The sequence below is a fragment of the Pollachius pollachius genome (genome assembly GCF_949987615.1).
Source record: "Pollachius pollachius genome assembly, chromosome: 19".
Taxonomy (NCBI): Eukaryota; Metazoa; Chordata; class Actinopteri; order Gadiformes; family Gadidae; genus Pollachius; species Pollachius pollachius.
In genome coordinates, this window is record NC_136952.1 from 4268690 (window position 1) to 4293044 (window position 24355).

Here is a 24355-nt window from a genome sequence, read left to right on the forward strand (position 1 = left end):
CAGGCCTACCAAGCTCTGCTCGATGATGCGGTTTAGGTTTAATCAGAAGACCCTCTACTAATCCCAAATGCCTTACCAGGACAGACGTAATCCCTTGTGAGATTAATTATTTTCGCTTTATATTATAGATTATAAGATTGCTGAGGGGACTGTATTATGGGGGGTCGTTGGGGGATTGTCAGCAGAAATGTAGAACAGAATGACTAACAATAGCAGTGGAAAGCATTGTTGGGTTTAGATGACCCCATCATCAACCCTATTTTTTTCCCACCTGCCAACTGTTAAAGTTGAATATGACATTAACATTACAACATCACAAACTAAATTCCAAGTCTCTACATTTAAATGTTTCTTATTTGATCAATGGAAATTATTGAATAAAAAATATATATATATTATAGGCTGACCAGTATTTGTCAGTATTTGCCAACCACCAGATGATAGATATTAATAATTTCCAAAAGCAAACGGCTGTAGTCTCGAGGGAAAGTAATTGAAATGTGATTGGCATCAACCTTGTCCCTCTTGAATAATTATAAATGATTTAGGTATTACTGCCTGCTTTCTTCATGCATAATTCATTAACCTCCACCCCCACGGTGGTGTATGTATATGTGTGCGTGCGTGTGCACGTGTGTGTGTGAGTGTGCTGCGTATGCATGCATGTGTGTGCGCGTGTGTGTGTGTGTGTGTGTGTGTGTGTGTGTGTGTGTGTGTGTGTGTGTGTGTGTGTGTGTGTGTGTGTGTGTTCTATGCGCCCTCTGTCCGCCTGCCTGTGTGCAGTTTGCACTGGAAGGCGTCATATTGCGACGCTTCGTGGCAGTGGGTCACACTTGCGCTGACTCCACTCAGTGACTTCATGGTGTTAAATATTCCCTCTCTACTTCAGTGCATGTTTACGCTCTGGGGGAAGTAGCACAGTCCCCCATCGACACTGGTGGTGTCGTTATGGCAGCACTGGTCTGGTTCGCAATCGGACTTCGACCGAGAATTGCATTCGTCTGGAGCGTTTAGCAGCGGTGTGTGTTTTTTGTGAACGGGGCAGAGCATATACATGGACATGGAAGTGTTATCGGGCAGTTTAGTTGAACGAACCACACGGAGCGCTGCAGAGGGAGAGAGAGAGGTCGAGAGAGAGTGACAGAGTGAGTGAGTGAGAGAGAGAGAGAGAGAGAGAGAGAGAGAGAGAGAGAGAGAGAGAGAGGGGAGAGCGAGAGAACGGGGGAACTAGCAAGCAGCAAGCAGCAGCAGCAGCAGCTGCTACGAAGAGACACCAAATGTGATGCCTGAGGTCTGAGGAGCGGAGATAAAGTCTGGCGAAGGTAACATGATCTTTTTGGCTTGAGCCTTTTTTTTCTTGACCATTGCGTCTCGCTCGGCAGCCATTGTTTCCATGTGTCTTACCTATAAAAAAAACCCGGCTGTGCGTTAAGGGTCTGGCGCGGCTGATCCATAACCTATTCCCTCTACTGGTCGCTATCCAAGGATCACCGCCAGATAGCCACACCAAAAAAACAAAGAGGATAAGATATTACTTGACCTTTGAGCTTCACTGAATATTGTATTGTACCGATATAACGTCTGAGAATGCTTGCGTCTGTGGCATTGGTAAACGTGTTGGCTCTCCTTTGCCTTTGCATTGGATTGGATGATAGGGGCTATAAAGCAAACATGCCTGGGTCATTATTCCTATTTATAGATGCAAATTAAGTTGTTGACTAATGTAGGATAATTTAAGAGCTCATGACTTTTCACCATGTCTCTAGTAGGGATGGGCTTGAATGGACATTTGACTGTATTATCCTCTCGGACATAAGAGAAAATACCCATCTGGCTGGGCACCACATAATGCATCTTTATCCCAAAGGCGTGTTGTATGTTCACATTCTGTACCCTGCCGGCCAAATGTCCACAAGTGAAAGGACATGATAGAAAGCTATTCTTTCTCGCTCTGAGGGTTTCTAGCCGTCATCTACCTCAGTTTGCAGAGCCTGCTGCTGTCTGACATCTGGTGCGTCTTGACAGGGACTTGTGCGGTAATGATATGTTTCAACAAAGCCTGTTAATCTCTTTAATGGCTGTTGGGTCTCATGGAGAACGCGTATTTCCCCCCTCTTGTCACCAAACAGTTTACATGGAGAAGGACATTGTCTGTCTGGGTTGTGGTAAAAAACAAAATAATAATCATAATTCTGGGTTATGATATAGCTGTACATGTTTTGAAATGTGTTAATGTAAATAGATACCTTCATGGTATTTCATGGACAGCTTACAGTTTGTTTTTTTTGTTGCCCCCTCTGGTTTTATTGCATGCAGTGCAGTGAAAACACATTTATCAGAATAATAGGGCTGAACACACTCAGATTTAGGTTGCGGTTCTTATGGTTTTTCATATGAGGGTGGAGATGACTGACTGTCTGAGCCTTTTCTATTCTGGTGCTTTAGTTGTCAGCTCTGCACAGATAAAAGGCGATCATCCTCAGAGCTTTTTCTCATCCCATCAATAACATGCACTGGTTCTGGCTGTTCTCTTCCCTCCCTTCTCTGCTCCTCACAACACATCTGCAACTGAGCAAGCGTACGCTTTTTCTCTATGATGTCAGTTGTGTGTGTGTGTGTGTGTGTGTGTGTGTGTGTGTGTGTGTGGGGGGGTGTGTGTGTGTGTGTGTGTGGACAGACTGTGCGTGCATGGACGGTGCACTGACTCTTTTCTTTGCTTATCTCGCTGCCCACAGGGCAATGACAAGACCTTTTTTTCCCTCCACAGCCCAGCTGAAAAACACATTTTCCCAATAACTCACCCAACCAAAGAACTGAAACATTAACAGTTTGCGACATGAAAATTTTGTATTCACGAAAAAAAAAGAGAGACCAAAATCAAATATTCATTTGAAGAGTCGAAAGTAAAAGGCTTCTATCGCGTGTCTTTCATGTCTAAAACTCTCTATCTAGTTACTGCGACCGAGAGAAGGCTGCGAGGCCTGGTGACGTTTCATTCATCCGGCCTTCCTCGGTCAAACATTAAGCAGCCGACGACACATATTGCATCTCTGTATTAAAAATGGAAGCGATTAGGAGGGTTTTCAGGGCCACAGCGGGGTGGCTGGCTGCCGCCGCAGATACGGGAATGTCTGTTGTTGAATGTGTCAAGACGGCTGCTGTCCGCATGCATCAGCCCGCCATGCCAGACTGCCTGAATGTTATCGCCGCCGAAAATGTGAGGCTCTCTCCCGCCGAGGATGTAAAGGTGTCGTTCTTTGGGGGGGGATGTTTTGATTAATTTCCACCAAAGCGCTCAGGCAAATGGCTCCCCCTTTTATGCCAATTTAATCAGGAGAAGACGGAGGAAATCAGAAGAGCTTTCGCCTCGTGTGTCTGTCGCGGTATGGAGTGGATGTACACGTGTGTGCTTGGGCATGCTGCATAAGTACAATGTAGAGCCCCGTACAGCAATCATCTATGTTTTATGTAGTGGATGTAAGCTGTGGTGAAGTTGTGTTTTGTTCAGAACTCCCATCTGGACCGGTTTCTTAATCCTAAAGTAACAATACAGTCAAAGCGGCTTTAAAAAATGGACGAAAAGCTGTGACGGTATCCTATTGACCTTTGTAGTTTAAAGCATATCGATTCTGGAGATGTAGATGGAAGGCTCCTGTCGCAAGAGGCACCTCAACCTAGTGCTAGTGGTGCGACCCTTTAGAGTGACATTTGATTTGATTTGGATTTGACGCACTTACTTGTTTGTCCCCAAGGGGGGAACTGGGTGGGTCAGCCGAGCACACGATAACGCTACACCACACACCAAAGTAATCAGGTAAAACAATGTGATGCACAGAGTAAGAAGTGTCACCATAACAGGGATAACAAAACCTACAAGAATACAACAGTGGAAGGCACAAATTGCTTCCTAAAAGCGTTGAGGTATTAAGAGAGGGTCACTAAAAGCCCTTGTCAGATTCATAAATACCCTACGCAATGGGGGACTGTCCTGTTCCAGCACAGTCTTTCCTTTCTAATGATAACATAATTATGGCAGGAGTAGTGAGTGCTTTGTTGCTTTTCCTCTTGTCTTTCCTGTTTTGTGTGAACCCACAAAAGGAAGGCAGGAAAGCTCTCGTGATCCGGCGTTCCGCTCTGTCAACCTTTCAGCTGCTGGTTGTTGACATTCATTGAGTTCCGATGGAGGCGTCTTCACTTTGTTATTCACCTTCTAAGCCTCCAGGCTAGATCTTGGCTTTTGTATTGTGTCCGCTGGCCTTTTCCAGCGCCGTCACTGCTCTCAGACGCTCAGATGTTATGCTCTTGTGTTTGTATCACAAAACTGCATTGTAAAGCTTTCTTTAGCTCCAATGTGGTGGCAGCTAAGAACAAAATAATGCCCATGTTTGCAGACCTAGGTCACCACTTGCCCATATGTCTTAGCATGAAAGATGGATTTGAAGGGTTCTTCAAATGGCGAAACGAGGAGCACAAACAAAAGATCTGGCTTGCCGTCAAAGGGCCTTTGTTCCCCTAGTTTTTCCTTTTCCTTTTTTACAGTTGCGACCGTTCTGTTGTACATGTGTTCATGCGTTCGTTCAGCGGTGCTTTTCTGCCAAGAGGATGTGTACAATGGATGGGGGGGTGGGAGGGGAACTTGAGTCTGATTGGTCGGACAACGCGTCCTGTCAAACATCCCCCTGTTGTATCCGTCGATGCATATTTCAGGCAGAGTTGGTTCCAAGGTCTCCAGGATTACTGTCACTGGGGCTGCACTCTGTTGAATCGCAGCAGATGGTGGCAACCCGGTCGCATCAACAGATCCCTCTTTTTAAGCTAAAATATAGTGAATACATGCTGGCATGTACAACAGTTTTGCTGCCTTCCTTGCATGGCTCTTTATAGTCGTTCAGGATGAATGCTTCTTATTCTGGAATAAAAAAAAGATTAAGCTAAGCGATTTACACGTGTGACCAGGGCATGATTTTTCTTTGAATCGTGACGCTATTTGTTTTGATCAAAACATTATGATTGGACGCCCAGTATGATCAAATTAACATTTCTTGCTGATGTTTACGGTATAAATCCCATATTTGTGGTTGCACAACAAAATGAAATATTTTTAATGGAAATGTTCATTGTGGATCAGCGTCCCTCCCCCCTCCCCAATGCGGTCAGTCATTGTGACAATACCACCGCAAACTGCACCAACGGCTTTTCTGTCTCCATTAACTGATGGGGCTGCTGTGGTATCGGTTTGTATATTATTTTTGCATTGCGGCAAATAATAAAATGCCTCATAATATAAGTTATGGTGTACACATTGACTCAGAGTCTCGGGGCGTGTGTCGCTACTGGCGGTACACAGCAATACCCCCCCCCCATGTCTCTCCAAAAGTATCCTCCCTGTGTGTCGGTGACAGAGACTGCACCTAGTGAATCTGCCACACTTTCCGACGGACTCCATTAGCCAATTAGGCAGCTGTGTCGGCCGGTCCCAGCTGTTGACTGCAGACGATTATCAAGAGTATTCATCTTGGCTGAGAGCTCCGTCTCTGAGCCGAAGACAACAGCTATGGACCCAACCCCCCCCCCCCCCACCCATTCAGACTATTTACTAGCGCCGTCGTGCAAGCAACGACCCCTGACCCCAGTCCCCTACTACCCTCCCCCCCCCAACCCCCAAACTCCCTTAAGCCCCTGGCGCTTCTATATTTACAGTGACACGGCATACTTTCAGTCCTTCTACTGGCCCGGTTTGTGTGTGTCAATGCGTGTCCCTTTTTGGCAGCATTCTCTCTCCCTCATTCACCCAACATAAAAAAGCGGCCATAAACATCTGTTGCCACCATCAGCAGATTACAGAGAGCCTTGCTACTCGCCTTCAAAAAGCTCATGTGAAGGAACAAAAAAAAGAGCGAGCTACACCTACATGCCCTGTGTGATACGCGTCGCCGCCATGTCACCTCATAAATGGTTAACATATTCGACGCTGCGGCTGCCAGGTTTTTTTTTCTTTTATGGGTTCTGTTAAGAGGAGTTGCCGATGAAACGCCAGTGGACTCTGACATCTGTGTAGCTCCAGTGTTCTCCCCATGTTCGCTGCTTTGTTAAGAGGCCCAAGACGGGCCCCTGCGACGTAAAGGGCCTGTGTGTTGACTTCGTTATAGTCCGCGGACACGTCTTTGTCCGTCCGACGCATAGGGAGCACATTGTTGTTCACAGCCTCTTCAAACTCCCGTTTTTGTGCCGAGCGTCGGGGTGTGACAATGGGTGTAGGAGTTGGGGGAGGAATCATCTTATGAACACTCGCATTGTCTCCAGCTCTGGAATAAGCTTGTACTGAGTTGTGAGCCAAGTCTGTGTTCAGTGCTTCCCTCTGGTACTGACTGCTGAGTGAGATAATAAGGAGGAGAAGAGAGCTGCACATTGTAATGCCACGTAGAATTAGGGACTACACGTTTCAAATAATTAGCGGTAAGTCTTTGAAAATTGACTTGTTTTGTTTGTCATGAACTCAAGTCTGCTGTCGAATGTGGGCCTCAGTAATGGTTCTGCTGTTATTGTGCCATGGCATAATTATTTGATATTTGCAAAGGCAAAATGAGAAAGATGTGGCATTTAATATCATCAAGCTTTATTGTTGGTAAACAAACCCACCACATTTTGTTTTTGAGAAAATGTGGTTAATCATAATAGTAGCATGAAGCCCACTGTTTATATTTAGTGTTCACTCCAGACACACCTGCACTATTTTATTTTCTAAACCCATTGCTGAAGTGTTCAAATTCTGAATCTGCCTTCAATAATTGTAATTTAGAGTTCTCTGTGTGCGGGCTCATATGTATTTAGCGTTTGAACAAGTGTAGAGCCTAATTCACAGCTCCCAGCCCTGGTTTCCCCGGCTCCAGTGGTGTATCGTTCGAGTAGTAGCTCGAGTAGTTCATACTGAAAACACAACCAAAGCAACGCATGACCAAAAGTATGTTAAATTAAAGGGGAAATGTTGAACATTCATGGAAGCCACAGCCAACATAGTTTTATAGACCGGAACCTCAACGTTTAAGAACGATCAAACACAGTATTTTGTTGAAATGTTTATTTTCGGTTTGAATACACTCAAGTTTTTGAAAAAAAGAAATGTCTTAAGAAAAAAGAGGGGGAATTCTGGACGGTCGTAAAAGCAGCTTTCCTGAGTCGAGGTCTGTTTTTAGGGACTGGCCCGTGGTCTGAGGCTCAACCTCTCGTCTCCATAAAATGTGTTTCATCCAGCGAGTTCATTGTGTTAGCAGTGAGAACAGAGAGGCCCTGTTTCACTCGGTCTAAAAATACCCCGAGCAACCTCTGCCCAAGAAGGCAAGGATAAATAACACAAATCGGCCTGGATACACATGCACACACGGGCACATTAAAATGGGCTGCTTCGGGGCCCGATGTACTTATCAAGAGAATGAGTAGTCAAGCCTAACCAGGCTGATTATGGAGGAGTCGTTTGGAGCACTCTGGACACAGACCCCTTCTGTGAGCAGCAGGTATTCATGTATCCAATATGCACTAATGAAAACCCTCTCGGGCTGTTTCATTGGCTTGTGCCCCGTGTCTCAAAAGCTTATCAGACATGTCACAATTCGATGCTGATGGCTACTTCATGTCCAGCCCTTGGAGTTGAATATCTTTTGGATGCCCCCTCCTTCAATCCGCTGAATTCGCCCCCCCAGCATGTCTCCCTAAATATGAGATTAAAGAAATGAGCCAAAGTGCCTTGATGGCTGCCCCACAGAGGGACTAGTGAGTGCCGTGCAGGACTAAGGTGCCTTTTAAGGTCAGGTTCACCGGGGTGGTCTACAGGGGGCCAGAGTGATGGCTGCCGCTCAATGCCGACTAATTAGTGGCTAATTGGTATCCAGCAGAATGCCCAGTGTACCCTATTGGCATGTCCGTGGAATTCATTATATCATCCTCCTTGAAGGAGCACATCAGGAGAAGGCCTGAGGAAGAGCGAGGCCTTGTCTTCATCCTTCATCGTCTCGAGTTATTGGCCCAGGTGGGCAGTGGGTTGTTCAATTTATACCTGCCTCTTTTTTTATCCAAACACTGCAACAATACTGTATCCGCTGTGAATTTAATCTACAGAGTACACTGAAGATGTTATTTCCCTACTTCAGGAGTGAGTGAGGATATTATGGGGGACTTGGCCGAATGAGGTGTCACCACTACCCTACTTTTTTGCAACGTTTTACTGGCGTAATAGATGGGTTATCCAACGGTGACTAGGCTTGTTATGTAGTGCTTTAAACTCACTCCCATAACCCCATCCTTATCCTTCTCTACTCCTTCTCCCCCCCCGATCCTCCTGCCATGACTGCCTGCTGGCTGCAGGAGCATAAACGCTCCATTCACCTCCAGTCGCGACGAATATGATCAGAACCTGTTAAGGGGCCAGACTTGCATTACAAATCACATTACAGTCGTGACTTATTTGAAAGTAATGAGAAAAGCCACTTGCTAGCACTCAAGACATCCATTTTGAGGGAAGCATCCGTATTTCCCCGGAGTGTGCTTTCCGATAACTCGTGAAAGGTAGATGAAATGGTTTCAAACTGCTTCGGCTGTGCTGCCTGGAACCCCTGGCCAAAAATAGTGTGTGTGTGTGTGTGTGTGTGTGTGTCTGTGTGTGTGTGTGTGTGTGTGTGTGTGTGTGTGTGTGTGTGTGTGTGTGTGTGTGTGTGTGTGTGTGTGTGTGTGGTCAAGGAAAACATGCGTGTTAATAGCGGCAGAAGGTAGTTTCTGCACATATGGATGTTAAATCGGTTGGCAGCACGCTGGGCTAGGGCTGGGAAATTAATCGAACTTTGATCGTTTCAGCGTCAAACGATCACAAAACTAACTAATTATTATTATTATTATTATTATTATTATTATTATTATTATATTATTTTTCTTTAAATGTTTTATAGAAAGTGCTGGATACATATCTGTACACTATTTTAGATTTCAACATTTTCTATTTTGACCATTTTGTGCATTATTAAGGCGAAATTTCAAAGCTTTCAGTTAGTGTTTTGTTTTTTTTCAAGTGTTTTTGGGAGAGACATGCTGAATAAATACATCATGTTTTCAAACTCAAAAATAATCGTTTGAATAATCGTGATTTCAATATTAACCAAAATAATCGTGATTATGATTTTTTCCATAATCAAGCAGCCCTACCCTGCGTGTCGTTGAGCCAGGGACCGAGACCCCCATGTGCCGGGGGGTCTGGCCTCGCTGCAGTATGCTAAGACATTCCTAACGGCTCATTTCTCACTTGCACAATGGTTACGGCAGCGGCCTCACTGTGGTGCAAGCCAAGGCAGTAAATCTTGTCCAACTTTCAAGATAGGCAGAAAGTCAGACTGCCTCAACGTAAAGCATTTGTTATTCATTAGTGTCTTGGGACGGGAGGTTTTAGGGAGAACAGATGCAGGCTAAATGCTTGAGCTCTCATTCATTGGGAGACGGCGGATTTGAAGCTTTTGCTAAAGAGATGGGGGATGATCTTGTCACAAGAACTTGTCAGTTCTCGGAGCCCAGAGAAAAGAACATCTGCAAATGAAATACTAGCTTCGGTAAACAAAAGACAATTCTGAGCTTTGGTGAATAATGGAGTTGGGTATGAGTTTTGCAGATGGACAGTTTTTCAGACCACATTACTTTGAGGTCAGAATATACCAGATTGACCTAAAAGAGATGGTAGAGAGAGGCATTAGAAATAGGGTCTCTTCTTATCATGGCCTTTTGTTCTGGCACCCCCCTCCCCCCCTCCCCCCCACCCTCTAGATTAGTTCCAAGGTTGATCTTTGAGATCCTGATTGGAAATTTAATTTTTAATGCAATTCAATACGCGACACCTAGGCTCAGACAAGAAGATTTAAATCGCAATTTGAGAAGTGTTTTCAAATCATTAGTCTAAGTATTTTCCCTGTCTTAGCAGATGGAAATTGTGGTACAACCATTTTGAAAAGCACTTTAGTGTTTTCTAATGCTCGTCTTTTGCTTTAATACGAAATAACTTCTTCCATGATGAGTAATTATAACATTTAGACATATTCTATTGCACATTATTGTACCTACATCTATTTGTCTTTATCTGCACTATTCTGTCCATTTGGCTGCTGTAACACATGAATTCACGTTCAGGGGATTAATAAGGTGTTATCTAATTTTGCTTTGGCAACAAAGCCTGAATACAAAAATGGGGGAAATTATGTGTGTTTCTGTATCTCAAGAACCTTACAGGATTAATTTCCCATTGTTTAATATTCCAAAAGCCAGATAATATTATGTCAAATAAACGCAAGATTTATTAAAAATGTATTTAAATTGCATTTGTAAATGATTTCAAGATCACCTCCTGATTCTGTCAATCTTAAGATTCACTAATGCATTTTGCAGCTTGTCCTACTTGAATTAGGTATTTTGCATTGGTTTGATCAGCCTAATTCATACAGTATTATGGAAGCGTTGAGTAGACCCCTTACAGATCAAACTTAATAACTCCCTGCATGGAAATTTAGTATTTTCTTTTCTTGCATCATGGTACGGGTTAACCTTGTAGAATTCAGAAGCAGGCGTAGAAAAAACATGAAACGAGCTATATTTTAAGGTGTTGAGCAAATGGTTCTGCTTATTGATGTGGGATGTCTTGTGTTTTTTTTTATTAAGAAAACAGTCTGCAAGTAGGTTGAACACATGATTGACTATTCCTTGTTTAACTTAATTTTTAGGCGAGTAATAACTTCATAAACCCACGGGAATTCAATACAAATGATGCTCTGTGGGTTGCATTTCAGTTACCCTCATTAACAACATAATTAACAATAGGCAATCCGTTTCAGAGGATCCACAATAAACTTGTATTTCAATCATCTTTTGACACTTGTATCTAAAGTGACTTCCAGGTGAGACTTGTTATAATCAGAGCATACACTCAATATTGGAGCAACCACAACAATTATACGTGCTTCAGAATTTCCTATAAACGTCTGAACTGAGTGGAGGGTACCTTCAGGGATTTAAACATGTGTTGGTTACTAGATTCTTGAACTATGGTAAGGGACCTTTCCTGTAATTCTCTTTTTTTCGGATTGGATGCCTGCGTGTCTTTCATGTAAAGATAACACTGCACCACACCCATACCACAGGCCTAATTACATACTACCATGCTGTTTCAGGGGCATTGTTTTTCCCATGATTATACCCAGCACAGGATTGAATGCAGCACAGGAGTCAGATCATCTCAGGATGACAATGGTGGATGTAACCGTCCCCTCCACCAAGAAACAGCCCGCATATTCATGATTGCATGACAATTAGGAGAATTATATCCCCACTAAACCCCGACGGGACCAGGATTCGTAAACCACCACTGCTTGTCCTTGCCCAGGCGACCGAGTCTGGCGACTCTAGTTTCCGCTGTCGTGTCAAAAGAAGCCTCACTCTGTTTGGCTTTCATCTTGGATCTAACCCCTAATTCCCTGTGGTTGCTTTTGTAGAAAAAAGGACGAGCTGTCCACGGTGGAGAGGGATCTGGACTATGGTTCTGCCCAGTGGAATGTAGCGGCTTGCTGCCCTCAAAGCACGATTCAGAGACCTGCTGACCGGCATCTCATGGTGAGTCATCTCTCAGGTTTCCCTAGCGGGTCCGTTCTCAATGCTCCCTTTTTAAAGGTAAATCGTAACACAGTGCTCAGGTGTAGCAGTGTGCCAGGGAGCTGGGTTGTGGTTCTGCTCATCAAGTGTTGATTGACAGTGGTTTCTCGATGGACTGCTAAGACTACTGCTACATTGACGACTATTCAATTTTTGTCTCCTGGATCTCGTTTAGAATTCTTGCATTCTTAAATGTCCTTTTTTTCCATGTTAAGCATCACCTGTGGCAGAAGAGAAATATATAAGACGCAAACCATAAAACCGAAAGAAAATAATAAATAATTTTTTTAATGACCTTAGCTGGAAGGGTTTCCTGTTGGAAGGATTGTATGCTGCATAATAGATGGGGTTTACCGAGCTAAGCTCCATCACCAATGAGATGTTGCACTGCTCAGTCCTCGGTGTGATTCTATTTTTCTAACCAAGATGAAGGTGAAGTTTTCATCAAAGCCGTGAGTCGAGAATGGTCTTATTTCGGCTGATCGATGTGTCGACTCGGGGGCCACATGTAATTATTCTCCGACTGGCCAGCCATGAAATTGTTGTTTGCCTTCGAAATGGATACAAAGCCGATTTTCTGGAGAAGTTTTTCGGGGACAAAGCCTGAACCTCCTTCTGGGAGACAAGGAGGGACAAGGGGACAGAGGACAGCAGTGCTGCAGCGCTTAATGACTGTAACTATGGCAGCCAGTAAGATAATTGCCTTGGTTTGGTAAATAAGGCAGTAGTTCAAAGGAGAAATTGAATGGGCTGTAAAAACTCTAAATATATATTACCGTTATTGTTTTGTACAAAGCAGATGATACTTCTTCTGTTGGCCGGTTAAGGCGGTGCGGGGCGTCAAGTGGCAGGGCAGTATGCAGAGTGACAGTTGCCGGCTTCCCATGTATGCAAATGAGGGGGACTGGAGCACAGCAAATGAACTGGAGGCGCGGTCCGGTTAAACCCGTTCTCCCCTCTCAGAGAGGCTAACCACGGAGAACGCCGCTCTCAGTTCTTGGCAGAAGGCAGCGATGCTAATGCTTTGTCTGACTAAAATGCCTTCTGACCATTTGACACTGGCTCCTCTCGCGCTGTGAATCGCCGCGACCCATAGCTGGCAGTGCACAAAGGAGCCGCTGACAGTGAACCATGTGTAGGGGGAGCATACATTACAGCCCAAACCATAAACCGACATACAATGCATTCCTCCCATTTCCAAAGGTCATGAAAGGATTTTCAGAGTGGTCTATTCTGTGTTGATATTGACAAAGACCCTATATTCTCCGTACATTGTATGTCTTGAGAAAAATACCCCCGATTTAGTCTTTTTGTGCAGCATTCAACCCTTGGATGGCCAACAACCTTCTGGTTGTCCGTCGACACGTTCCACCTCCTGAGTTACTGCCCATCCCGTCACGCCCCATATGACTTTGAATAAATACATTGTACCGCATAATATACGGATACTGTATACAGTCCTCTGGCAGTATGCAGAAGGCCAGGGCCAGGAGAAGACGGACTGATCCCCGGTTGCCTGTGATCCGTATTGCTGGCTCTTGCAGTCTGTTGTTGCTCTGGCGTAATTCCTGCTCTAGCAGGGAGTGCGACTAGGAGGTAGATCCGAAGCGGCAGACTCACTCAGTGTCAATGTCACGTCATTGACACTAGCATTAGCTCTCTTTGTGATGTGCAATGGACTTCTGCAGAGCTTTGACGGTGGCGGGGCTGTGTAACCCAATACTTTTTATATCCGTAAGCATCCCCCACAAACAGTATTTAACCGGGTGGATGTTTTACAGTTTCACGGTAATCTCCCCCGTTTTAGCTGCGTGCGAAGGAAGACTATGTAATGAAGCATCATCAAGCCTAAGATGTCATCGAGGTTGATTATTGGTGTTGGGTCGGTGAAGGGGATCTGAGGAGAACGGTTGTTCCCGGGAGGGGGTTGAGGGCTGAAGGGGTTGTTAGCTCTAGTCCACAAATACCAGGGATTTCCCCAAGCGCCAGCTGCACATCTGAATGGCTGAAGGACTACCCACCACTATTGGGTGCTATTCTGACTTGGTTCTTATTCACATTACTCGAGATTTGGGTCAATAAATTAATCCTTCTGATGATATACACATTGTATATGTTTAGTTTCACATAACAAGGCTTCGGATAGGCCAGTCTGAAAACCAGATCTTATTTTTTACCTTTTTTATTTTAACTAGCGCCCAAAATTGGCAAGCAGTGAACAAGGCGATTTTGTTACTATGGTCTGAATGACATGTTATTTTCTGGAGCGGATCAGCGTTGAAGATTGAGTAACAAGCCTTCAGGTCCATCCCTATGAATGTTACCTGGCAGTGGTATCAGTTGACAGTTTTTAGAGTTGGAAATAGTGTAACTCTCCATGGGTCTTCAAGATTAGCCGATGTGCTTGTTCTCGCCTTTACAAACTCCCGTTTCTTTCTCGGTTAGCTTTGTCAAACTGCTATTTGTTGTAGCCTTATACACAGCCTTAAAGTCTGCGCTGACAGTTTTGATGGATCAGTTTTGGCGAGGTAAAGTAACGAAGAGGGAGTGGACCTGCTTACTCTCCTGTTTGTTTGCAGTTCAGATCCATCTTGCTGCCTCCACCATTCAGCTGTTGGTGTGACTTAGTTCCTGCTGTAGCAGATGGTGCAGATAGGAGGTAAATCTGCACCTCCAGGCTCTGTCGTTCCCAATGTCAACCAACTAAAGCTGGCATTGGCTTTCTCATGATGCACCGTGCATCCCTGGGGGGCTCTTAATACTACCGGGGCGGCGGTCTTTGTTCTAAATCCCGAAAGGCTCAACGCTGTCACTCACGTGAATTCTTTAAAATGTACATTGTCATTTCCAATTCATCTGATGTATGGAGGTGACACAAAGTAAAGGCAGTGTTTTGGTGAACGCCGCCTGCTGTCCGTTTATGTTGAATTGGTTCCTTGTGGCTCCTGAGCAGCACTGAGCGGGCCCTTCATAGGCCATCATGGGCCCCAAGCTTCGAGTGTAAGACCGACTGGTCAACTCTGGCATCCTGTGACAACCGATGAGAATTCATTACATTTACATTTAGATTTAGTGCTTACATTTAGGGCATTTAGCAGAGGCTTTAATCCAAAGCTTCTTACAATTGTTTACACACGTATACGGAACAGTCAAACAGGCAAGTATTACACAAATTTATATATATACACACATCAACAAGTCAAAGTTATTGTACAATCACATTTTTACATCCAATTGAATGATTGATCTATTAAAGCTGCCGACTTCTCGACGCCTCTAAAAATAAGGATACAATTGACCCAGATTATTGTCGAGAGGGTTGTAAAACCGTTTCAAAGCAATTTGTCCACAATTGTTTGGCCTGACAGCTCATTTATTTATTCAAAACACTGAAGACTTCAAGCCTTCTAGGTGTGGATGTCCCTGCATATTCACAAGTTTAAAAATGTAATGCAGCCTTTTGCTTTATCAACACCTCACCATATGGAATAGTGTTACCTACTGCTTTTTTCTTCTGTTTAAATAGGCCAACTTTAATTGAATGAATGTCACCTCATTATTAATCCCTATTAATTATTTACAAATTCTCCACCCTCATTGCGTTTCATTTTGGCTTACTGAAACGATTGATACAGCTTGGTATTGCATCACATTCTGGCTTTGCTGAAACATTTGATACATCTTTTTATCGAATCAACCGGATTAATTCAATCCCATGACTGGAACACTAGAATGACAAGTTATTTATTATTTTGGGTTCTTTTATTTTTGTTTTTCCTGCCAATGCCTGCCAAAACAAGCATTGTGTCATCAAAAAATATACCAACGACTAGCACAGTGTTTGGAAGTTGATTATTTGGGATTGTTTTGCAGAGACTGGATGAGTACACCTCAGTCATTGAGGCCACCATGAACTCGTCCATATACCAGATTATTATTAGAGAGGCAAATGGATAGTGTTACCGTTCTGTCTGACAATAATTGGTCCAATCAACCCACCCGCGTTCCCAAGCACGCCATGCAAATCTACAACTGGATGGCTCCTGTGGAATAAAACAACATCGTGTTTGTATAAAAATAAATGTCCTTATACTGTGGCTGGACTGAGGCTGTACATAAACACATTCCCTAGAACTGAATCAAAATTCAGCTGAATGTGCGATTAATGGTTTAACAGATGACCTGCATGTTTAACCTTAAACAACAACTGTTGTAATAGCTGTGGTGGAGTCGGTTTTGTGTTTTTTACATGTGGTTTGATTAAAAATAGTAGAACTTGATGACAACCACACTTCTCAGTTTATGTATTTTGATCCAAAACCCTTGAAAAAAGCATTAAAAAAAAGCTTAATTTCCTTTCCATGTCACAGTTTATTTGCGTCCTCGTTGAGATGGTATTCGTTTCTTTGGCAAAATGTATCTGGTTTTATTTTGTTCTCAAATAGTTGCTTTTCTAAGTGGTAGTTTCAGAACCCGATGTGTTTTTAAGGGATCCTTCACAACTGCCATCCAAAAAAACATTTCCTTCAATGTATTCCCTTGCATGCCTATTATAACTTAAGCAAACGCTTTGGAAAACCAGTGTTAATACGCAACACGAGGTATTACATTTTCAATGCTTGCAGTGGTATTCCTGTGCCTCTTCCTGTTGTCTTAACAGAACAGCCGCAGCAGCAGGGAGAAAGGCAGCTCTGCTGTCTGGTGTAATATGTAACACGGAGGCAGTGGTAAGCTGGAGCAAGGCCTGCTCATGTTACTAACCTACTAATGAGTAGGACTGAGGGAGCAAGCGACCAACTGGCGCTGTTAACAGTCTTTTTCATCTGTCACATTTCAAGCACACAGTGTTTTGTTTTTTTTTACCTCTCCCCGCTTGCATGCATGGTGCCCCTAAAAGCCCGCCTAATTGTAATGCAGGCCATTAAAACGGTAGAGGCTGGGTTGAATGCTGGACGTGTTGCTTAGTTTTTGGACTCTGTGGCATGAGATGGAAGGCAGCTGCCCTGGCTTTGCGCTGTGATTTGCTCACTGAGGAGGAATCAAACATTCAGCAGATTCAACAGACTTGGGGCTGTTAATTTTATACATGCTCGCTTACAGGGACACAGATGACAGATTTTTTTTTTTTTTTAATGTGCGTAACTAGAGAGTGTAATGGTACGTTTAAGTCTGCTTATTAATCGAGACTGGGCAGTGGCTTCACCCTAGCGCTTTGTAGAACAACATTCATAGATCTCTTCCTTGATCTGAAAGATGCAGCGTTCTTAAAAGTCAATTGTCCGTCGACCATCATTGTAGCATAGATGTTGTTTTGAACCACAGCCGCAGTGGACCGGCCTTAAGACCTTTTGAATGCTTGTCTTTATCCCTCACAGAGAAGGCAGGCTCCAATAGACATTAAGGTCACAGAGTCTGGTCTAATGCGCAAATAAGAAGCATGAATAAAACGTGTTGCGAATCTGCATTCAAGTAGAGTCTGGACTGAGCCAGACCCCCATTATAATCACATTTTCAACACTTTCCTCTTGACGCTCTTTGCATATTAATAGTATGGGCAGACAATGAAAAATTGTTTTGCAGTCTGGGAACTTTCACTGTCAGACTTGGACAAAAAACGTTTGCGAAACCAGGTAAGGTCTACACTCTTATATTATAGTACCTAAAATATATAATAAATGTAATAAAATGTATTATTGAGCAGCTTATTGAATTACTTCCATCTTGTCGAACCGAACTTGACTTGAGCTGGGGTACATCATTTTCAGAAAGTCAACGCAAGCCTGAATCTTCATTTGGTTATGAAAGACCCTACAACACATTAAGGTTAAATAAACTCTGTGAAATGCTTTGCATCTTAAAAAGTCCTTGGTATAGATGGGCCGCGTATAGGTGGAAATTCTGCCAGAGACGTAGCTAATCAGAGCCATCTGTGTATTATTGGGGGTTTTGAGGGAATTCTTTAAACCAAGATCCCACTGGGAGCATGTATGCACAGGTTTGTTCAGACCCACTCCTCCCCTCTTATCTCTGCCAGCCATCATTGACAGCTGGGTCCACCCCACATCGTCCTCTCCTATCCCCCAGAATCCATTAAATGGATTCAAAACAAAAAGATGGCAGCCGGCACGGTTGCTCCAGCCAATGGATAACCGGATATGTGGAGTGTCGTTTGTCAGCCTTTTTAGAGCGCTTCTTGGATATTTGTGTGGACGATTCTGACCTAATTTCAGGTAAATGTGTTTTGCTCTCGAATAAGTTGGCCTTTCGGCCATACCCATCGAGAGTATATATAAAGTATGTATGAAGCACATAAACGTTTTTGGTCCTGCATGATGATAATGATATAATGATAATAAGGCATACAAATACATCTGATAAATAATAATAATAAAATGCTGTCTTTTTATGTTTGTTTTTTTCCCAGATAATAGTACAATATTATATGGTCAAATCATACAAAAATAGAGTTATAAGTTTATATCATGGCAATGAAACTGTCCTCAAACAATGACAGTGAAACATGTTTTAAAGGTGTGGTATTCTGCCACCAGGTGTGAGTGTTATTAGTCATTACAAGCCGTTTGAAAATCAGCCTTTTTTCCTGCGTTTTTAGGTGACATCACAAGTGGGCGTGTCCAGTGGTCGAGTTGTAAAAAAAAGCCAGGGGGGATGGTGGATTTTAACTTTTAGGGACAGATCATTTGTGCTGATGACAGTGCATATGGTGGGAGACCAACGGTGTGATAATTATTATTATTATTATTATTATTATTATTATTATTATTATTATATTATATATTTTATCCCCAAAAACGCAGCTGATCGGACGCATCACACGATTCGGAGGCATGCATCACATTTAAGGATTTTAAAAACTGATTCTTATTCTATTTTCTCAAAAATGCATTCGGCAGAGAAGGGAGACTAGCGTTGCTCACGGGTTGGAATGAAAGGGAGAAAAGGGGACAGAGTTGTCTGCGGAAGCGATGTCTGAGGTGCAGAGACAGCTTCGCGCTACCAGTGTCTGTCTCGTACGGTGTGGAATGAGAGCTCGTTAAGGCACTATTGCGCAAGTACGCAGGCGCGCCGCGAGCGTGCCTGCGTACTTGCGCAATAGCATACTGCCCGAGAATGCAGTATCGCTGACAAATATGTCCCTGGGAAAAGTAACGTTGCACCGAATTGAAAAAGGAAACCGCTATAATGAAATAGCGGTAATATATCCACATTAATTGATAACATAACAGGGGATGGGAAGGGGGGATGGCTGTTTCAGAAGGGGGATGATTTTGATCATTTTAATTCCAAAGGGGGATGCCATCCCCCCTCATCCCCCCTCAACTCGAGTGCTGGGCGTGTCTACCTTGATGTATGATGGATAGAGAAGCACCATTTTCTACAGTCCACTGGGTAGGCTGTTTGACTAATTTATCCAGCTTACATCTAGGAGGACACTCCAACTTGTGATGTCACTAAAATAGCAGATTTCTTTATTTTCAAACGGCTTGTAATGGCGAATCCCACTCACACCTGGCGGCATAATATCACCCCTTTAATCCAATACGTTGCCCCTCATCTAAAAAAGAATAATGCAGTAGATCCCATGGCACAGTCTGCTTAGCCTTCACTTACATAACTTCTGTACCACTGTCGATTTTTGACAGTGTGTGTCAGGCTTACACAAACCGTCTGAAGAGGGCAATAGAACCCAGCGTTTTATTTTTTCATCTGCTGTTCCGGGCCTTGCACGACCCGTCCCTGGTGGATTACGTAAGCCCATCCATAGACTGGCTCTCTTATGTCCGGCTCTGACCTTTGGGAATGGTTGAAGGGACTACAGGTATTTCTCTCCTCTGGCGGAGGCTCTGCTTTCCCTGGCTGGGCAAAGGGATGCAGCTACGTGCTGCCAATCTTAATCATTGCGTCTGACTGGCTGAGTATAACTGCCTCTTTATCTGCTTGCAGAAAAACAAGCAGCTGTTTCACTGCATTACTGACAGAGGAATATCATCCAGGGATGAACGTATTAGGTGTGTCTGTCTGTCTTAGTGTCTGTCTGTCTGTCTGTGTCTGTGTCTGTGCGTTTGTGTGTTTCTTGGAATCTCAGTGTGTGTCTTGGATTCTGGATTTATTCGCACAGATTTGCGTGTTCTATCGGAATCAGTGCTAGGGGCTTAGAACTAATCACAAATGTCTTATAATTACATCACATGAAAACATTGCATGAAAAGAAAGTAATTTCAATGAGTGTACTACACAATTGATCCTAATTTAAAAGGATCCTAATTCAAGCCATTTTATGACGCAGTTGGGGCGCATTTCAATTGAACCGTTCGTAAGATTGAGCAATCTTGGCTCTTATTCTTTTACTTTGATCTTGTGTTCGATTTGAAGTAAACAACTGTCGGCCGTGATATTGACACATGAGGAGAGGGAGGCTAGATTGTAACAGACATTTATCGATATACAGCAATAGCTCTGGCTATCAGGTGGCAATCTAAGGTCGCTAGCTTAACACCTTGGATTGGATGTATTTCAGTCAGGCTCTTCACTGACAGCATTCATCCAGCATGCTGTGCTAAAAGCATGCTGGTTTACAGGCTAGATGTTTTTATCCTGTTTTCTCCCCATATTTACGCTTAATACGATTGGGTTCATCATCACACCACGTTGCCAGGATTACCACTCTTGCGAGCTACATTAGCTTTACTGAGGAGTAAAAGGATGAAATATGTCAACACAGCCCACTCTCCAGTCTGTTGATCCTGTTGAAAATGGAGGCTGATCAGACTCGAAAGAGGGCCTTATTGGCGAATTGTCTGTTACTCAAATGTATGATTGTTGGGGTGTGTTGCATGTTATGTATGCACAAGGAGCCGACATCCCCAAGTATTCTATGACCTGGAGGACAGGTTTTGGTGTTGGCTCCACAAATGCCTGAAAGCAAGGTGAGGAAACAAGGAAAACAGAAGGAAGGAAAATAAACGATTAATTAACTTGCTTTCACCTTGTCACCCTCATTAACAATTTAATATTAGTTATTTTTTCCACGTGAAAAATGTAAATCCTAGGCCTATATTTACTGGAATTATTCAGATTTTAGCAAAAGTTCTGTGTGAACGTAAATATGGTGGTGGCGGTGTAAATAATGCAACAAGACTGGACAAATGTATTCAACATTCACTATCCTCATGCCTCACACATCGTGGCCTACCTTTAACAAAACCTCGCTCCCAGCCATGTTGGCATAATGCATGACGTTATTTCCCCAGATGTTGTCGGAATAGGAAACCCAACTATTGTAAACAATCGCCTCTGACATTGGATCTGTTTTTCTCTGTCTTTCTCGCGCACCAGGTGGTCGAGGTGTGGGCAGAAACTAATTTGGTCCGCACCAAAAGTCATTGCATTTGCCCTTCTGACTTATTGTCACTATTTGTGATCTTTAAGTAGTTTCTATTTCCAGCTGCTTTGTTGGACTCGGATATCTCATTGATCTGAGCTTTTTTTGGTTCCTGCGGTTTTAAATCTATGCCCCCTGAATCTTTGATGGCCCCGTGCCCGCCAGCCTTTTGGTTCTTGCCGGAAAGTTGGAGAAGCAGACCCGAGACGTTTTTCGGTTGGTACTTTTGAAAGTCTCCCCGTATTTTAACACCTCCACTGAGTAACTGTTGACAAGGAGGTAGCACGTTTGGTGTGGTGTTCTCACTAAATCGCCAGCTGTATCTTTATAGTCATATTGAAACTTGATTTTTCAAAGTTGGCACACTTTCACGATAACTTTATACATGATCAAATGAACATAATTCTTTCCCACCTAAATGTTTCGATTATTAGTTTAAAACAAGCCGCATTTGCTACGCTCCACCGATTTGTAATGAAAACCAGAATTCCCTTTTGGCTCTGAAGAGCCCACGGTGAGTCTATAGACCTGTCAGTCGCGCTCAATATGCCTTACCCCCAAGCAGGAGAGCCCATCGCTATATCACACTCTTATATCCAGAGACATAAAATCACTACAAGCTCAGGCCGCAGACATGTTGCCGGGCACGATAGACAAATGAGTCTAATTGGGCAGTGCTTGTGGACGTAAAATGAAAGCTCACAGGGGTTAATTTGACAGGAGTTTGGCCAAAGGGTTGTGCTCTTCAAAGTGGCCCAGTTAAGGCAGCCAGGTAGGGTCTGGCTGGAGGTGTCAAGGGGCCAGACCTCGCCCTGACAGAGTATGGCGGCTGACCCATGAGGCATATGTGTAGACTTTCATTCAGGCACCCAGACAGTGGCCCCTTGAATGAATGGCAGCTGGGCCCATCCAAGATGGAAGGATTACCAGAGACAGATTTTTTTTCCTCCAACCACTGAAAGATTTTCATTGATTCACCCTGAATTATAGCCCTTGGAATTGAACCCGAGATCAAACCTTTGCCTGTTTCACTCTCTACAATAGAAACTAGGGCCCCAAACTGTGCTAAAGATCTTCCCAAAAGGAGAGGAGATGATGCCTCTGAATCCCCATCTATTACATTTTAAGGTTTTAATTTTAACTCCTGGCTGGGGTCAGAGTCATCGGCAGCTTTTTAACTGCCTCAATCTCAATGCAAATTTGCTCGCGCCAAGGTTGATTACCTGCCACTAATAGCATTCTGCACAATGACCTTGTCTTGCCATGTCACGACTCTATTTGCACCTCTAAGCCATTCGTCAAACATGAGGCCATGGGTTTTTTTCTAAAGCCGCGGCCCATTTGTTTGAACAAGGGGCTGGGTGCTGAGGAGATACAAGACGGGGCCTTTTGACAGGATTTATGCAAAACCGTGTGTACACTGCAGTCTCATTGATTGACGTGCAAAGGACCGTATATTGGGATGGCAGATGAAAGGCCAGAAGTTACATTACATTTAGATATTCAGAATAATATGACCCCATCAGTTTTGCTCACGGAGTCTATGCAGTGACTGCAGCCGTCCATTTAAATGGCCGGTAGGTGTAGCAGGCAGGTCTAATTTGAATTGGCAGCACGAAGTAGTGGAAGGGAAAATGGACTGTCGGCGGCAGCCGACAAATTAATTTATCTGTATCTGATTTGGCCTGTTTTCACCCGCGGTAACGAGGTGAATATTAAGAGAGGTCTTGAAGAGAAGATTGGTATTATCCAGAATTGCTAAAATGAAAATCTTGATAGTATACAGCATCCATATTGTGAAATGAACTTGAATGTTGTATGCTTATAACACTAGACAGTAGATATCTGACAATATGCAGATAACGTTCTCGCGCTTCCTTCACTTTCTGTTTCCTTTCCACGCTTCAAGGCAGCAACTAATGCTTTCTAGTAGATGGCGGCATTAAAGCTGACACCTGCACACTCACCAAGTCACCTTGTTCTGTCTATCGAAGATATAAATACACAAGAGACCGTTTTATTCCCGAAATAACAAGATGCATTTACAGCAGGCCCCCCTGCAGGCATTTATTCTATGACATACTGACAATAGAGATCTCCTCTACGCGGCTGTCCAAAAACAAACATGGAAACGTGACACGTTGACAATCGATTAAAAGTCAACAAATTAACGAAATCAGTCGATTCCGGCGATTCCTCAGACCGATCGTGACAGCCCGGTGTGGTTTGCGTTTCCTGGTTTTCCCTTTGTTGAGCCGGCTCTTCGGCGTGGCGTGGTTTATGTTCCACACGGAGCGGCTCTTTATTATTCACAGCGGCATCCAAACAAAGACGAAGAGAGACTTAATGTCGCATAAGCTCAACAAATTAAAATCAGGTGCTGCTGCTGCCGTCACTTTGATGTCTGCCAGGGGAAAATGCTTCTCCATTAATCAACGACAATTGCGGTCTCCGCCATTCCTCCAGCCCCGGCATCAGAATGAGGTGTGGGAGAGACACTGCATGCACTGCGAGGGAACTTTCAAACACCTTTAACGTATTTAGCCCGAAGCATATGAATGTTTTTCTGTCCTTATTGGAATAATTCATTTCCCCTCGTCTAAACCTGGCTACCTGGCTCGCGTTATTGGCTAATTCCCAGGCATTATTTGAAACAAACATTCAGACGGTTTAGAGTTTGCATGGTGGGGGAAGCGACGGAGGGCGGGAAACAATAAATTACTCTCCATTTTATGTTTCTTTTTGGACTGTGGCAGAGGCGGACGTGTTATTTCGGCGAGGTTCCCTTGAATAACATTATGCCAGAGAGGCAGAGCGGGTGACAGACTTAAACCAGTTAAGTGTGTGTGTCTGGTGTGTGTGTGTGTGTGTGTGTGTGTGTACGTGCGTGCCCATGTGTGTACGTGTGTGAGCGCGTGTGTGTTTGCGTGCTTGTGTGTACGTGTATAAGTGCGTGCCCGCGTGTGGATTTCGGGTAACGGTAACTGCATCCTCCCGGCTCCATGTAGGAGGCCTTCTGTTTCCCCACAGGGCCCTGACACAGCCAAAGCAGATCATAACTCACTGGGCTATGCTATGCTATGCTTGAAGCCTGTTGGCGTGGGTAGCTAGCAGGAGCGCTGCGGTCGCTCCATCTCTTCTCTCGCTGTGCTGGAGGCATTAGTCATTCTCAAGCAAGCAATGTAGCTTAACGATCGTCTCCTCGTAGCCACAGTGCTATAGATTTGGCCACAGGAAGCTGGAACCAGGACAAGCAGTTAAAACAAAAATGTCCTTGCAGAA

General features: G+C 43.9%; 2 protein-coding genes across 6 annotated transcripts in view; one reads left to right on the forward strand and one right to left on the reverse strand.

Moving 5' to 3' along the window:
* Positions 1–12626, reverse strand: part of twnk (twinkle mtDNA helicase) — a 161369-nt gene extending 148743 nt beyond the window's left edge. The window contains exon 1 of the mRNA XM_079756300.1: positions 12617–12626. The gene's annotated coding sequence lies outside the window, so the exon portion shown is untranslated. The remainder of the gene's footprint in view (positions 1–12616) is intronic.
* Positions 1184–24355, forward strand: part of tanc2b (tetratricopeptide repeat, ankyrin repeat and coiled-coil containing 2b) — a 137178-nt gene continuing 114006 nt past the window's right edge. For 4 of the 5 annotated variants that reach the window (XM_079756283.1, XM_079756285.1, XM_079756286.1 and 1 more), the window contains exons 1-2: positions 1184–1322; positions 11514–11631. The gene's annotated coding sequence lies outside the window, so the exon portion shown is untranslated. Of the gene's footprint in view, positions 1323–11513; positions 11632–17777; positions 17901–24355 lie in introns of those variants that run through there. The other variant, XM_079756284.1, reaches the window with a different exon arrangement.